The sequence below is a fragment of the Dipodomys merriami genome, unplaced genomic scaffold (genome assembly GCF_024711535.1).
Source record: "Dipodomys merriami isolate MVZ:Mamm:240054 unplaced genomic scaffold, mDipMer1.0.p SCAF_14, whole genome shotgun sequence".
NCBI lineage: Eukaryota > Metazoa > Chordata > Mammalia > Rodentia > Heteromyidae > Dipodomys > Dipodomys merriami.
The window spans coordinates 34,315,342-34,330,372 of NW_027202715.1; the positions used below are offsets into that span (position 1 = coordinate 34,315,342).

Genomic DNA, 15,031 nt, shown 5'->3' on the forward strand with positions numbered 1-15,031 from the left:
GTGTCCGTGAGCCTCCTTCAGCCTCTGGCCCAGCTTTGCCTGGTGTTCACCCAGGCTGATATACTTGCCTTTCATTTGACTCTGAGTCCTCCAGGTTCATTTTGAGGATTTCGTTCTCATCTTTGACTTTTACAAGTTCCTGATTTATGTCTTCAAAATTTTTTTATGTCCAATAATTCTCTTAGTTTTCTTTCCTTTTTTCTCTTTCTTTCTTTCTTTTTCTTTTTTTGCTGGTCCTGGAGTTTGAACTCAGGGCTTCGGTACTGTCTTTGAGCCTCTCTCTCTACTCAAGGACTTTCCTGCTTCCCGGGCTGGCTTTGAATCTCAATCCTCAGATATCAGCCTCCTGACTAGCTAGGATTACAGGCCTGAGCCACCAGCGCTCGGCTCAGAGAGCTGATTTTTAATTCAACAAGGCTGGATTTCAGAGTCCTGAGCTCCTTTCCATATTTCTCAGGAGATAACACAGTTTCCAGGCAGCTAATGTGCTTGTCATTTTCCGTCTTTCTCTCCCTTTGACATTCCTTTTTCCAATGTCCATTTTGCTAGCAATGAGGTTTTCTACTGCCGTTTGCAAATGGATAACACCTTTCCCTCAACACCTACCCTTTGAACCTTTCTTCGAATATCTGGGGCTGACTGAGTAACAAAGGCCATATTTAGGGCTCTTTGATTCTCTGAGGCCTCAGAGTCTATAGGCATATAGATAGGTCCTATTGGCCTCCAAAAGCCCTTCCAGAAAAGCAGCAGGGGACTCACTGGGGAGCTGCACAATCTCACCTTAGATAAATGAATTGGCTTCCTAGCCGCCACCCAGATCCCACTAACAGTCTGGAGATAACTGGTAAGCACTCCTTACCTTGATCGCTGCTGTAGTCCCAGCTTGGGTGAGTCAGGAAAAAGACTTGCTCCAAACGGACGGGGTCTTCAATAGGAGACCCATCTGGTCCAAGGACCGCCTTTGCAGCACAGCTCCCTGTCCTCTGGGGTTTAAAGCACCTGTACAAGTTGTTGACAGTCATCCTAGGTGGGCTAGTGTGTGAAAAATACTGTTTCCAATAATGAGTTGAGCCCCTGGGGTTTTTCAGTAAAGGACGGATTTTGCTGTTTCCAGCTCTACAAGTCCCTAGTTGTAAAGGGAACATGCACTAGAAAGGGGGCTTGCCTACAGTCTCCCCCAGGCACCTGTCTAAAGGGTAGGAAAGGGACTGTGTCACCTTGTACCACCTCAGGAACTACTGCTGGTGTGGGGAGGACTTAACATTGGAGGTGCTAATGGCACCACCATTCTGCTCCTCGGAGCATGGTACCCACGTCACGGGAGGTATGGGCCACCCTGCCCAGTCCCAGCTCAAGAAGGACCTCCCCTCCTCCCCTCTAACTGTGATCCTCCTGTTGTCTCCCAAGTAGACAGGAGCATAGCCCTGCACTCCGGGCGCTTGTGTGTATATTTGCTTTAAACAAGATTTGTTGAACACATTTTTTGACTCTTAACTGTATTCCTACAATCTGCAGACACAAATGTTAACTTTTGTTCACTGAGGTGTCTTCAGCTATCTCGTAATCAGTACTATCTTGTAATCGATGCTCTAATTTATAAGTTTGTTGCGTTTTTCTATTCCATGATTGAGAATTCTCATGCCCATCCAATTAAAGAGTTTCCTCAGGCAAAAAAAATAGTAATTATGATTATAAGCATAAGTACTAGGTGGTTTAAGGGTAAGGGTGGGAAGAAGGAAGATGAGAGGGGAGAAGAAGAAACTGCAAACAATAATGCGGAAAAACACTAAATATTGATTCAGGAAAAATGAAATGCTTTGGGAAGTAGGAATAAATGAGAAAAGCAAGCAACAAAACATATATTAGTCTGTATTTCTAATGGGTGGTATGGGTACAGACTACCCAAACTTTGGCCCTGTGTTTGATGTTGATGCCAATTTCTCTTTAGAGAAGTCTCTTCTGGCAGTGTGGGTCTCTTGGATACTTCTATAGTCCTCTATAAATGTTTGTTCCCCCGATTCATTGGATGTTGTCAATGTTCTGTAGTCCTTTAGGCCTCTGGACCAGAAACAGCTGCTGGAGTGAGGGGAGGGGGGCAGGTCTTTTGGAACAGCAGTGATTTACAGGGATTGGACTGCTCTGTCTGGATTCCGAGTGAGGAATGGTGTTTTAGACATGTGAAGTTGCATTTGGCTATGGGTGATGGGGTGTCTAACCACAACTATTAGGATGGTCCTCTGTCACATTTGTAGCCCATTATTTCCCCCTTCAGGGCATCTAGTGATGATTCTTCCCTGTCCACAGCTTTAGAATCACCCACTAAGCAATTCCCTGCCCTTCACTGACAGCCACACAATTGTGTGCATATTGTATTGTATGTCATATGGAGTACCCTCAGGGATCCAATCAGCCACACAGTAGAGTCCATCATTTCTAGGCTTCAATTCCTAATGAATCTTCTTTCTACTAGACATATGATATCTTGTAAACTCATGGATACACAAATAAATGAGGGAATAAATAAATATTAATGACAGGAACCATAGTGACTCCTTCAAGGGACTTAGCCTATTTACTCTCATGGGTTGATTTTTGCTCTTAAATATTACAAGATGATCTCAGTTCTTTGTGTTTTAGTATTTGTTCCCTCTTCAAAATATCTCCTTATATTTCTTGCCCTATGCAGAAATGGGACTGTCTTACACATGCGAGTGATTTCAGATGCTCCTTTACATCTGCCTAGTCAGCCCTACAGTCAGAGTTCAAAGGAAGGCTGATACTACCTGAAACCTGTGTCCACTTGCACTCATATTTCCAAAGAAATGGCAATCTAAGAGCTATTTTTCACTTGAAAGGGATTAGGGTTTCTGCTGATATTGAACTCTCTTATTTGTTTCTATAAATTTTTAACAGCCTGAAATGGCATTAAATTCTGTGGAGAGCACAATATAATGCCTCTAATCCTGTTGATCTTACATTGCTTTACAGAGGCAAGAACAGCAATAAATCTTTTTATGTGTAAATCAGGAGACTTTTTGGCAATTTCTCTGCAAGGATGTATCTTATTACTAGAGCTGGATGAAATAAGTGATAACTCAAATATTAAGTTTGAAATATTTTTTCTATTAGTCTATCGAGCCTCTCTGTTCTCTCATTACCCTGTCCCCAAATAATTGTATTTTTCTGTCTGTCTGTCTGTATATCTACAATCCTCACACTTACCTACCTACTATCTATCTGCTAAACATCAGTGTCTGTTAACCTATGCATTCCTGCAAAGTATTGCAAGGAAAGAACAAGCTAAGTTTTAATTCTTGGCTCCCAAGAGTTTGTTGTCTAACAGAAAGGATAAGCCAACCTCACATGTAACAGAACCTTAAGGCTGGATTTGATAATTATTGATTAATGGCAGAGACTCAGCTGTTTGGATTTTATTCTAGCTGCTATATTCTACCACCTGTACATCCTCAGTCAACGTCTTGACCTCTCTGAATCTCAAATTCCTAATCCTCAATACAAATCTTTTAGTCAATTATTAATTGTGATGGTTATGCAATTAATTATCACAGGTTTTTCTTTGCACCTGTTCTGATAGGCTATTTTCAGAGATCAGGTTAATAAGACTTTCTGAGCAGTCACCAGCATTATATAAATGGCAAAGTATGTCCTTATGCAAGTAATATGGATATGATTGAGAAAAAAATACTCCTGGAATTGTCTTTTTTAAATGATATAAACCTGTTTCAGAAGAACATTATGGATGTTTCAACTAACATCTAGTTTTGAAAATCCAAATTTATTGCCATCTCAGATCTGGGATTTACTCAGACTGTAGACAGTCATGATCACTGGCATAGATCAGCAACTTTGCTGTGCTTGACCCCAAATACACCAAGGCTACTACCTTCAGTAATTTGAAGATTTGGTCAGTATATGTACTTAATGTCTTTACATTTACTATTATATAAGGAGTAACTCCACCACTTCCCATTCTTGTTGCCTCTCTCACTACACGAGATATTGGTGCATATTGGGAAACAGCATAAAGTATGAGAGATTTGAAGAACACATGCTCTCTATGTCCTTTGAAGTTCCCATTTAGCAAGTCTATAACAAGAAGCATTACACTTATAGTTCGTAGAGCAAAAAACAAAGAATAGAATACATCTATGATAAGGAAACAAAATTTCTTATCTTTCCATGAATGCCTTCATCCTAATTTATTAGATAATTCTGGAAAAGAGACTTTGCTTATAGTGAGCTACTAACACATTAAAATCCATCAATCTCAGAGTTCGTAGCTTTGTCCAAAAGAGAGAATTTCTTTATTTCTTTTTCTGATAATAAGTGTATACCAGATGACAAGGTATGAGACATTTTCTCTGGAAAATATTATTTTTATTCTATGTCTTTGAATAACCAAAGGAAACCCATTGCAGCTATAATGTTAAATTTATGCAAGAAGATACAATTAGCCAGGCACTGGTGTCTCACACTTGTAAGCCTATCTACACAGGAGGCTGAATTCTATGGATCATGGCTCAAAGCCAGTCCAGGCAGGAAAGTCCATAAGACCCCTATCTCCAATAAACTACCAGAAAACTGGAAGTGGTGCTGTGTCTGAGTGCACTAGCCTTGAGCAAAAATGCTCAGGGTGAGCACCCAGGCCCTGAGTTCAAACCCTATCAGAGAGAGAGAGAGAGAGAGAGAGAGAGAGAGAGAGAGGGGAGAGGGAGGGAGGGAGGAAGGAAGGAAGGAAGGAAGGAAGGAAGGAAGAAAGAAAGAAGGAAAGGAAAGAAAGAAGGAAGGAAGGAAGGAAGAGAAAAGGAAAGAAAGAAAGGAAGGAAGGAAGAAAGGAGAGGGAGGGAAGGAAAGCAAGCGAGCAAGCAAGAAACAAAGATTGGTATATCCTTGAGGAAGACATTGCTGTTCTAATTGTGTTTTCCTTTCCTCTGGGCTCCCACAGAACCGAACCCTGTGCCTTCAGTTTTGCACTCATCTATTTTGGGATCCTTTAATTAATTTTTAAATGTCTGTATGTTTTTTTTTTTTAGCAAACTGAAATCTTGGAGATTATGACCCTATAACAAGGCATCTGATTCTAAAGCGCCAAATGCAGTAATCATATGTTAAGAATTTGTTGAATATATGAATGTACAAAGAAACCAGAAGATGAAAAGGAAGGATTGGAATGTTTGCTGAACCACATCTCCATTTGTGGAAGAATATGGAGGTGAGCATTCAAGGAACTATTTTATGATCTAAATCTCAATGATTCATCAGGCACTACAGGTTTTAGAGCTGTATCAGAGCTTATATTGAATCTATCATATGCTAGCAAGTAATTTGTCTCCTCTGAGCTAATGTGCTCATAACAATCCTGTTTTATTGTTTAAATTGTAAGCAACTTTATACATTTTGACATTATATACACATAAAGGATGATGACTATACTATTTCTTAGTGACAAACTACTTTGTCTTTTTAATGATATTGGATATCTTTACAGTCAACAAAATTAGCAATCCAGCTAGGTGCCTGGAGTGCATGCCTATAATCCTAGCTACTCAGGAGAGTGAGTTATGAGAATTTTGATTGTAAGCCAAGCTGAGCAAGAAACTCTATGTAACTCTTCTCTGCAATTAACCACCAAAAAGCTGAAAGTGTATTTATGGCTCAAGAATTAGAGTGCCAGTCTTGAGCAACAAAGCAAATGGCCAGTGTCCAGGCCCTGATTTTAAGACCTAGTACCAGTATACACACACACACACACACACACACACACACACACAAAATTAGCAATCTAATCAAAGTGGTTATTTGTTAGTAGCTTGTAAACAAACAAACAAACAAACAGGATATGTGAATTTTGGCCTTTGTTTTGCTGCCCAGAAAATAAAGGTGATTGTTACATATGAAAAATGACTTATTGGAGGAAAGAAATGTTTTACATTCATGACTAAATTTTTATGAGTTGTTTTTCATAGACAGTTTGATAATGAAAGAGGCTTGTATTATAAGCAGATTATTTTACATTACACTAAAAAAGATGTAATTCAGAATGATAGTGAATTTTTATTAATCTTGTAAGCTCTTTGTATGATATATATACATATTATAAAGGTACTGTACAGAGGGGTTACAGTTACCTGAACAAGGTAATGAGTCCATTTCTTATCAAGCATTGTTACTCCCTCCTTTGTTTTTTCCCTACCATCCCTTTCCTCCCCACCTCCCTAACTCCTCTCTCCCACCACAAAAGTTAAAAAGTTTATTTTTAACAGTGTCTTGTACATCTCATTGTTACAATGGGTCATTCTGTAACCTTATTTCAGCATTTTGTTATTTCCCTTCCTCTCCCCAAATTAGAAAAATTTATGTACAAGATGCAGGATATTAAATACTTTGTTTTTGGAAGATTCATAAACGAAAGTTTAGGAAGTAAAGTTTAATTTAATAAAATGTAATGTGAAGAATCGCTTTAACTGGAAACCGGCACTTGTGAAATTTTGAAAATACAGGAGTTCTATGGTTTGAATATTCTAGCAGAACTCATGTTGAAATTTAGTTGTCATTCTGAGGTATTACACAAGGGAGGGCCAGGTGGGACCTTTGATCTTTCAGAGGTATTGATTCTTGGCAGAAGTGTTCTGTCTCACCTGTGATGCTCCATGGTGTTCTCTTTGCACTCTTCAAACAACCCTCCATCAGGAAGAAGCGACCTTCCACCAGATGAGGGCATCCAATCTTGAGATTCCAAGCTTTCAGAACCATGAACCCAGTAAGTCTATGTTCTTAATAAATTACCCAGTCTGTACCATTCAGTTACAGCAACTGAAAACTGGCTAAGACAAGGACACTTGTGGGTAAAAGAAGATATTACAAATGTGTTTTGGGCTTTGAAAGCTGTTTACAGGATGAAACAGAAGCAGTAGCTGGGCACTCAGAGACTCAGTCCTACATCAGCTTGACTTTGTTACTCATGGGTATCCAGGCTCCTCCATTCGGTTTAGTACTGGGTCCTGTAAGTTGTATATTTAACTATTGTTAAGTATAAACATTCGTTCATCTTACAGCCTTGAGACAGCACTTTGAGATCAAACACTAGATATAAAAGAATGAGAGTAAAAACGTCTCCATATTCTGAAGTAACCTCAATTCTGTAGTTATTCCTTTGAGGGTTTTACAAAACCCATGCTTTAAAAAAGTATTGTGATTTTTCTCACATACTACCCTCTAGCACCTTGTCTTCATGGTCTCCAAGGGGGATTAATACTTATTTGTGTCTGTGAACTGAGATCTTTTCAAGTGCTTGGGAAATTTCTGTGGAGTCCTGTGGATGCTTCTAAACAAAGCCCTCTTTTGTTCAGACCCCTTTCCTTCCCTTCCTCCCCAGGACTGAAAAAAAAAATGTGTGCTCTTAATTTTTACTTTCAAAAAATTCCAGAAGGAAAGAATAAAAAGGAAAAAGAAATAGATAGAGGCTGGGTGTCAATGATTTATGTTCACAATCCTAGCTATTCAGGAGGCTGCAATCTGAGGATTATAGTTTGAAGCCACCCCAGCCAGAAAAGTCTGTGAAACTCTTGTATCAAGTTAACCATCAAAGTGCCAGAAGTGGAGAGGTGTGGCACAAGTCATAGAGCACCAGCTTTGAGCAGAAAAAGCTAGGAGAGAACATGCAGGCCCCGAGTTCAAGCCCTTGTACCACCATTAACACACACACACACACACACACACACACACACACACACACACACACACACACACACACACACACACACACACACGAACACATGAAATGGACAGAATCTAATCAGAGTCTGTACCCCAGGTATACAACTACTGGAATTGATGGTTTAAAATGTCCTAATACACAGTAGTCATTTTCCTTGCATTCTAAAAATAGTCTTTTCCTTTTAACATTTTTCTCTGTGGAAGGTGAAATTAACAAATTAATTGATTTTCATGAAACAACCATTTAACTATACTCAGCCAGTAGCTTCAGAGAGAAGCATAAGTGTTTTGCCACATTTCTCCTGTGAACAAAATTCTTGCATAATCTGAATGGTGCTCTGTGTGGGTGCTACTGCAGATCATTCAAAATCTGTTCTTGGTATAAATTTTTTCTCATCAAGAAATTTTACACATGATTGAGCATAAATTGTAGCCTATTGTGAGAGCAGTTTTCAAGTGAAATCCTCTCAATTGTGCTAAATTGTTGCAAATTGATTGAGGCAAGTCTGAAAAGCAATGCATACGAGTTATATGTTACTACTCAGAGTAGGTAAAACAGAGAAAGATTTCTAAAGACATAGACTTTTTTCTCTCTCATTCTGGTGAGTTTTGGACTACCAAAGAATTCTTCAGCAGCTAATGAAATATTGTGGCAATATAAACAACAGGAATTAGAGTGAGAAAATAGTGTCCATGCATAAAAATTATACAATGGATAAGAACAGTCTCATAATTTGCTGATTCTAAATTGCAATAGGGAAATATGGCAATATTTTGAAAAGCTTTTTCTTTTTTGTTAGTTATGAGGCTCGAACTCTAGGCCTGGGCCCTCAACTCTTCAGCTCAAGGCTAGAGCTCTACCACTTGAGCCATGGTGCCACTTCTGGCCTTTCCTGTTTATGTGGTGCTGAGGAATTGAACCCAGGGCCTCATGCATGCGAGGCAAGCACTGAGACACATTCCCAGCCCTTTGAAAAGCATTTTTAAATTCCATTCCTTGACCCTTAAATTCTTAAATATTGTACAGAAGGGTTACAATCACATGAGGAAGGTAATGAGTACATTTCTTATCAAGCATTGTTGCCTCCTCCTCTGTTTTTCCCCTCCCATCCCTTCCCTCCCATCCCCACAACTACATACCGCCCACCCCATCTAAATTGTAAAGTTAGTTTTTCGACATAGCATCTTATACATCTCATTGTTGCAATGGGTCAACCTGTATTCCTATTTAAACAATTTGTTTTTTCCCTTCTGTTCCCCAAATTATACCAACATCAAATATAGTGAAAACAGGGCTTATACTGTGGGGGAGGGACATACAAAGCAACAAAAAATCACGTGGTACCTTATAAATTGCTTAGAAACAATAGCAAGAAAGAAAAAACCTCTTGTGTCCTTATCTTGGGGTTAATTTTGCTTAACATCATCTTATCTGACCTTTTCTGCTTTTCTCAGATATATACTAGTTATTGCAAATAAGGGAAACCATGGGACCTATGTTTCTTTGGTCCTGGCAAAGTTGTAAAGTTAGTTTTTAACAGTGTCTTATATATCTCATTGTTACAATGGGTCAACCTGTATCCTTATTTCAGCATTTTGTTATATATCCTCTCCCCTCCCTTCCCCAAATTAGAAAAATGTATAAACAAGATGCAGGGCACCAGTAGATTTTTTAAATGACCTACTTTATGGATTTGAATGATTTTCACTATGGATACTAGATTGGAAATCTTTAGAGTTCTTTCCAGTAGGTTGGAACTGACAACCAAACTAGAGCAAATTAGAATAAGAAAAGAAAACGAAAGGTCTAGCAGAAGGAAAGTGCTTCTCTATCCTCCTTCCTGTACTGGTTCTGTGAATACAGCAAGTGTACTCTCTGTCACCATTTTACATTGCAATCCAATTGTAATGATTCAGATCCATGAGCATATAGCTATGTACTTTGGTCCATAATGGAAAACAAACCATATCACTCTTCATCCTTTCTCTATTGTGCAAGTTAATTTGATAAAGCATATACTTTATCGGTCTATAATTATTTGATAGTTTTGCAAAGAAGATTATTCCTAATGATTACTTTACCTGATCCTCCAAATTTTTGTGGTTAGATTTCCCACTCAATGTTCTCATGTTTATCAACATTAAACCCATCACGACTTTACACCCTTGTTTCTAAACCTTTATTAATTGTTTGGCTAGATTATTAGAAGGGAAGGAACTGAGAATTAAGGTCATCTTGGTCTGGAGAAATAATTTCTATGGCAATGAAATTGAAATAACTTGCTTTTATGTGAGTTAAAGTATTTATTTCTTTGGCTTCATTCAAACTGGTTAACTCTTTTTCCTAGAATTATGTAGATTTTATATTTAACAACTAATTCTTTCTTTCTATTTGAATAGAAACACACCAATCTTAGGAAACTCCAGAGAAAGAATGCCTCCAAAGTTCTCCAACGCTGTGATCTTTCCACTCAGACAAATTTAGAACTTACTTTCTTTATGATGATACATTATTGTGTGTGTGTGTGTGTGAGAGAGAGTGTGTGTGTGTGTGTGTGTGTGTGTGTGTGTGTGTGTGTGTGTGTGTGTGTGTGTGTGTGTGTGATACTAGGGTTCCATCACAAGGCCTTGTGCTCGCTAGGCTGGTGCTCTATTCTTGAACCATATTCAGAGCCTTGCTTTTTGGTGGTTATTTTTAGAAATGGAGTCTGGCAAACTTTTCTGCCTAGGGCTGACCTCCAATTCTGATTCTTCAGATCTCAGGCTCTTCAGTGGTTAAGATTACAATTCTGAGCCAACCTTGTTTAATCTTTATTAAAGTACCTATGATAGTATATGGTAACTTTTTCCTATCTGTTTTATAAATACAGTTTTAGCTCCATGAAGGCCTGGGCTATGTCTTATCAGATTTTCATATCTATTATGTGCCCTAAAACTTCAATCAATATTGTAATATGTGGATGAATGAGGCAGAAAGTACAATAATTTCATATTCTTTTTGAGAAGTACTATGGGATAAGATGGTCAAGAATTACATTATTCCTGAACTGGTAGTGATAAAAAGCAGGAAAAGAAAGCAATGAAGTCCTTATAATGCCATTTAATGAATATAAAATTATAAGGAAAGCAAGAATATTCCTTCTCTGTTATGAAAGTTTGATAAAGTGTTATTTCAAGACTCTTTTATTGCTGGAAGTATTTTTTGGGGGGTCGGTCATGGGGCCTGAACTCTGGGCTTGGGTGCTGTGCCTCAGCTCTTTAGCTCAAGGCTAGTGCTCTACTACTTGAGCCATAGCTCCACTTCTGGCTTTTTTCTGCTTAAGTGATGCTGAGGAATTGAACCCAGGGCCTCATGCATGCAAGGCAAGCACTCTACCACTGAGACACCTTCCCAGCCCTGCTGGACATATTTTTATATGTATGCAGTTACTGCTCAACCTGACCAGATAATTTTTTTTGTTTTCAATAAAAGTGAAGATAACTTCAGCAAACCGCTGATATCATGTCATGCTTAGAAATATTGCAGTATATCAGAGTTGCTCTACAAAATACCAGCAAGCTCAAACAGGCTTGTTTGGAACAATAAGCAGTCAGCATAATAGGATATTTCTATTTTAAAGTTGCAATATTATTTCATAAAGTTTTTTTTAGCATAAAACATTACTTGAGTACAACTAAGAAAACATCTAGGTTTTTCTCTTCCCTTTATTTTCTGTTAATTTCTACACTGTGGCACTCTAATCGGAATAAAAGATTTAAAGGAAAAATGTCTTATAATGACAGGATCGGAGAGATCCTAGAAATATTCTGAAATTCATTTGGTAAAACACATTGAGTTAAAATATTGTCTGTAGCTTTAGGACTTAGAGCTTATAAGCTGGTTCCTCAGTGCCAGAAAAAAATATTGAAAATGTAAATGAATATCAATAGTGTTCCAGAATACTGGTGGAGTCTAGAGATTGAAGAATTAGTTGAAGTGGATTTATTTGATGAACTCATGGTCTACTGAGGAAACAGTATGATGAATTATAAAGGTACTTACAGGGGGCTTTGGGTTCCTGTAGGAAGGACATACACTCTTTCACAGCTTCTTCTGTACTTGCGTTCATTTTGGAACTTTATTTTTAAAGTCAATTTTACCAAAGAGTCATAGCCACTACAAGCTTTTCCTCACAGAAATATTAGGTCATTGTTCCTCATCTTCGGTGCCTTACTTATATAGCTTGTCCTCTGCCATTCATGGTTATATGCCCCACATTCAACCCCAGTCCTCTTCTTGATGGTGAGTCAAGAACAATAAATACCTGATGCCAGACTACAGACAGGCTTGGGTTTTCACACTGATTATTTATTACTTCACCTGATTACGCCCTTCAGTCCTCTCTTTGTCTTTTCCTAGATTTAAATCAGAGAAATATGGTCACATAATTCTGTTGCCAAGTTGCTGAATGCAACTGATAGACAAGGACTTGGAGGTTCATTGTTTCAAAAGGTGAACCAATTTATCGTGGAGGTATGAATCCTAACAGGTGACCAAATTGCCACTTTCTGAGACAACTAGGTCTAGTGGAATGGCATTTAATTGAGAAAAAATTTCTGTTCCTTCAATGAGTATTGATTCAACCCTATCTGTGTGGCAAAGCATTGTGCCAGGAGTTTGGAATACAGAGATGCTCTGACATAACTGATAATCAAAAGAGAAGGCTGGCATCATGTCCACTCATACGTGTTAGGTAATTTTCTGTGGAAGTAGCTAAGTGATAAAACTAGTATATGTCTAGGACAAGCAGAAAAGGTCAAAAGCTATGTACATATGACCATATAATATGATGCTAAGCAAAATGAACCCCAAGATAAGGACACAAGAGGTTTTTTTTTTAATGTCTGTTGCTGTTGTTTTTAATGTATTTATAATGTACTGTGTGATTTTTTTTGTTTCATGGCACAACCTGTTTTCACAATATTTCATTCTGGTACCCTGCATCTTGTATATACATTTTTCTAATTTAGGGAAGGGAAGGGAAATAACAAAATGCTGAACTAAGGATATATCTCATTGTAACAATGAGATATACAAAACCCTATGTTGAAAACAAACTTTACCACTTCTGGGTGGAAGAGGGGAGAAGTTTGGGAGGTGGGGAGGGAAGAGAGGGTAGGGGAAGAAGAAAGGAGGGAGTCACAATGCTTGATAGAAAATGTAGTCATCACCTTACTCTTGTAACTGTAATCCCTTTGTAAGTATCTTTACAATGAAAATAAATATATGGTAAATATATTAATTTTTTCACCTATTGAAGATTGTAAATTGAATTTAAAAGGAAAGTAGAATAGGATGAGGATACCTAAATATTTTCCTGGATTGTAAAGAATTACTTTGGAAACCATACTCTCAACTAACCATTGAGCTAATTAGGTAGAACATGAGTTTACTTGTTCTTTCTGTTCTGTTTTTAGTCGACAAAAATAATACTTGTTAAAGATGGTGCATATTTGTGGTATACAGTGTGATGTTTTAAGATAAGAAGCTACTGTGAAATGATTGTATCAAGCTAGTTAAGTACTTCTGCTATCATTACTATTGGTCAGGCCTCTGTTGGTTATGGTCTGTAATTAATAGAAGTTTTCTTCCTCAGGTCAGATGAGATGGGAATGTGCTGATCTAGTGTAGAATTGTCTGCTCTTGATAGAAGCAGTCATTTCAAGCTGCATATCATGTGCAAGAATTAGGATAAAGTTGATTAATTTTCCACTGTTGTAAAATTTCACATGGTTGATTATTTTTAAAACGTGAGTACTTTTTCCATCAAGTCACTTAACCAAAAAATGATTAGGTTTTGCAGCAGAAAATCAAATTAAGCGTGGACTTTGAATAATATGAAATTAAATGGGTCAGTTTTGTTCTTAACCTTCAAGCCTATATCTGCTGAAGAAAGAATCAAATTGGTGAAGTCTAGGTCAGTGCCCTAGGCCCAGAGAGAATGGACATGGAAGATGGGGACAAGTGTCCTAGGAGACCTGCTACAACCAGTCAGAGTGAGAGAGAGGCAACGTGGAGACCCTAGAACTCCCTGGGAAGTGTAACTGTGGGCAGAAAGTTGATTGAATGTTGAGTGTGGAGAAAGCCTGATGCCAGTGGAACACTACTGGCATATATGCTTGCTTTATCCTGGGTTCAAGCAAACACAGGAATTTAAGTACTTGACATTAGACAGAAATCCTGATCCAAGACAGGGTGCATTCATGTTCTTTAGTGTTCCGAATCTTTACTACATGCCTATATCTAGTTACTTAACTCCTAGAAAGGCCCTTGAATCTGAAAACCAAAATTGCACCCAAGCATTCTTTTACCCATTAAAAGCAGAAGATGAAAAAAACTTCTGTCCCAGTGCTCTTCCTTGACTCCCTAGACAATGCTTATAAATCAAGAGTAATCCTTTTTTCCTTACTAATAGTACTCACTGGACAGAACCAACAGGAAAATTTGTTTCAAGGCTGAGGGGAATGTTGTTAACCAAAAGTAGAAGGAAATAAACTAGGAAGATAAAAACAATACACACTCACTACAATTGTACATTAAATTATATTATTATTTATGTTTATTCTAAAACTAAAATTTAAGCAAGGGTACAAAAAATAAGGAAGTTTGGTTACGGTTTCTTTTTCCTCTGCTTAGAACAGATCATAAAGCAGCACACATATCAGTTACTTAATAACTACTAAAAGCAAAGGAAAGAAGATTGTGGCTAAGAAGACATTTTCTGCCACAAAACAATTGTGTTGATAGGAGTCAGAGAAAGAATCTTGTTCTCAATGTGTGGTGCAGTAGAGAATCATGAAATGGTACAGTTTTGTCAGTTACATCCTGAGATTTGTACATGAGAAGAAAACTATATATTTGGGTTTTTTTCCTTCAGCTAATGAAGCAAACTCAGAAATTTCACTTTCACTAGGTAACAAAGGCTGTTGGAAGCTAGAAGTTGTTATGTGGCACACAGACAAGCACTTTCTTTTCTTTTTTTTGGGGGGGGGTCGGTCGTGGGGCTTGAATTCTGGGCCTGGGCACTGTCCCTCAGATTTTCAGCTCAAGGCAAGCACACTACCACTTGAGCCACAACACCACTTTGGGTTTTTTAATGGTTTATTGGAGATAAGAGTCTCACAGACTTGCCTGACAAGGCTAGCTTTGAACTCAGATCCTCAGATTTCAGCCTCCTGAGTAGCTAGAATTACAGGCGTGAGCCACTGGCGCCTAGCCAGACAAGCACTTTCTATTGCAGTAGTTCTCTAGCCC

At 38.2% G+C, this 15,031-nt stretch overlaps 1 long non-coding RNA gene across 2 annotated transcripts in view; it reads left to right on the forward strand.

Moving 5' to 3' along the window:
- LOC138825790 (uncharacterized) overlaps positions 1-15,031 on the forward strand; it is a 98,444-nt gene that overhangs the window by 580 nt on the left and 82,833 nt on the right. For both annotated transcript variants that reach the window (XR_011371518.1, XR_011371519.1), the window contains exon 2: positions 5,055-5,233. This is a non-coding gene — a long non-coding RNA (uncharacterized lncRNA). The remainder of the gene's footprint in view (positions 1-5,054; positions 5,234-15,031) is intronic.